The sequence below is a fragment of the Aplysia californica genome, unplaced genomic scaffold (assembly GCF_000002075.1).
Source record: "Aplysia californica isolate F4 #8 unplaced genomic scaffold, AplCal3.0 scaffold00189, whole genome shotgun sequence".
Classification (NCBI taxonomy): domain Eukaryota; kingdom Metazoa; phylum Mollusca; class Gastropoda; order Aplysiida; family Aplysiidae; genus Aplysia; species Aplysia californica.
The window spans coordinates 1177258-1179995 of record NW_004797459.1 but is presented as its reverse complement, the minus strand read 5'-3'; the positions used below and the strand labels follow the sequence as shown (position 1 = coordinate 1179995).

At 39.1% G+C, this 2738-nt stretch overlaps 1 protein-coding gene across 1 annotated transcript in view; it reads right to left on the bottom strand.

Moving 5' to 3' along the window:
- LOC101853854 (mucin-3A) overlaps positions 1-2738 on the bottom strand; it is a gene marked incomplete at both ends in the record, with an annotated part of 32866 nt that overhangs the window by 22667 nt on the left and 7461 nt on the right.

The following is a 2738-nucleotide window of genomic DNA, read 5'->3' as shown; positions in this document are numbered from 1 at the left end:
TGTTGTTGTTGTTGCCCCCCCCCCCTTTTCGCCTTCCCCACGCTCCATTCCTCTTCATCACTTGTGATTGTTGTCGTTCTTTCTTCCCCCACAAAAACGCTACGGCTACTACGGCTAATCTCAACAACAAAAAAATGTTGCCTTCAGTACTAAACAGGAAATCTGTTGTAGTGACAATATTTAAATTGTGCAACAACAACAACAACAACAAAAACAACAACAGCAACAACAACAACAAAAACAACAACAGCAACAACAACAACAAAAACAACAACAGCAGCAACAACAACAACAGCAACAACTACAACACTAGTACGATAACAACAAAAAAAGGAGAAGAACAACAACAGCAAAGATAATATCAACGAAAACAACAACAACAACAACAACAACAACAACAACAACAACAACAACAACAACAACAACAGGAACAATGAACAAGAACAATTACATAGAAACACATAACATCCACTAGTGGCGCAAGAAATCCATATATAACGCTTTTAACTCTCCCTACCCCTTCCCCCCCATATCGAACACACACACCCACACACACACACAGCCAGACCCACATACACCCACACATACACACACGCGCACACCCACCCACACACTTCCCACCCCCACTCACACACACACCATCCTCCTCCCCCCCCACATACACCCACACACACACCCACACCACCCACTCACCGGGGTTGATGGAGGGAGGGGGTGGGGGCGGCAGGGGCCCGCCAGAGTTGATGGCCTTGGTCACGCCCTTGGCATTGCGGATGGCGTTGATGAAGTCCTCGTGCTTCTCCCGCCAGTGGCTCTTGGTCGGCTTCACCTCCTGCAGGCAGTGCAAACGGAACGAGGAAACCATCAAGACCGGCTCTCTTCTTACTCTTAGTCTTCGCCATCTTCAACATCCTACAACTATTGTCAGGCAACACTTTGCTGCTTCACTGCAACAACATGGTCGACGAACACGAACAACACCAGTGTCATTTCTGTTTTTAAATTAATAAGATGAATTTTATTTGGAGTGATTTTCTTTTAGTCAGAACCAGAGAGTTTACTGTAAACCTTCTCTGGTCAGAACACAACTTTTTATGTGACTGTTGTACATTGTATTGTATTGTATGTATTGTAAAACGCTCAGAGCCTGTGTACTTTAATCAGGGTGGAGCGCTATATAAATGTGAGACGTGCTGACAAAATGCGTTACTTCTCATATTTTCGCCCTGTAGAAATAGATATGTGGAATTGATAGGCTGAGTTTTTACAATTCATTAGTTGGAAATAATAAAAGACATGGTAAACTTGAAGAAAATGACATCAGTTGAGAGTCTACAAATGTATTCCTTTTTTTATTTTCCTCCGATATCTCCATTTGTGAAGTGCGAGAAGTAACTCATTTTGTCAGCACGTCCCACAAATGTCATATATTATTATGCCTTATTTAGCCTTCAGCGTCATAATACTTCACAGCATCACATAATATGTGAGAGCATGTCCGTACTTTATCTCACATCATATATGGTCGCTTTCAAAGGACAAGTAGGCTAACCCAGATTTCGGGGGTTTCCAGAAATCTTGACCTACACCAAAATTGTGCAATGCCCTACCAATAGGAGAAGTTTGGTTTCCTTCGTGTGTATATTTGTTTGGTTATAGAGAAAAACTCTCCTTGTCTTTTAAAGAAACTGAACAAGGGGCAAAACAGCATTTTTCGGGATAGCCACCTTGTGCTTAAAAGCGACCACATGACAGTAACAGGTGAGTATTTTTTCTTTTTACCTTCATAAGTGACAGTAACTAAAATAATTCTATACGGTAAGTCACATGTGAGAATTTCATTTTACCTAATGTCACACATGACAATAATTTATTTATCTCACATCTTCAGTGACAGTGGCATTTATTTTTTTTATTTTTTTACGCCACGTGTGAGAATTGTATTTTCCTACCTTCATAGGTGAAAGTAACATCAGTTTTACGTCAAAATAGGAGTAAATTTTATTTTTCTACCCTCACAAGTGACAGCAACATCTATTGTACGTCACGTGTGAGAATTTCATTGTATCCTATTTCACAAGGGATTTTAACGAGGGATTTTAGCAACTTCCGCTGTGTTCAGTAAGAAAGTACCCTCATCTTTTGCTCGGGAAATAATCAGATACTGGGTACCGGCATTCATCAAATTCAAACCGATTCTGTAAGGCAATAGGCTAAAGAACAGAAGAACAAAGCAGTATGTGTATTTGTGAACACATTCCAATATTTTAACCTAAATTGATTATAACAGTGTCTTTTCATCAAATAAAGCTTCATGTAAATAATTTCTAATGAAAAACCACTCATCATTATATATCTAATTCAAATGTAATCCCTACGAAATGCAATTCATGAATAATGCCCAGCATATTTCCAGCCGACATGACATCCCAAGCCATAATGTTTCAAAACTAAATAGAAGCCAAAAGCTTTTAAGAACTGATTTGACTCTTTTATTATGTATTTATTTTTTTATTTTTTTTTATTTTATAAGCCGGTTCAAACCTCAAAATGAACAAATAATCTAGCACGCGCATAGCAACTTCATCGAGACATGGATGTCGTTTTGTTAGTTTGTTTGTCTGTTTGTTCGTGTGTTTGTTTGTTTGAGTAAAAAAAAAGCACATGGACCCCATTAATGTTCATTTAGTGCTGGGAAAAAGTAAGACAGACAGACCTTAACCGTGACCATCAATTAT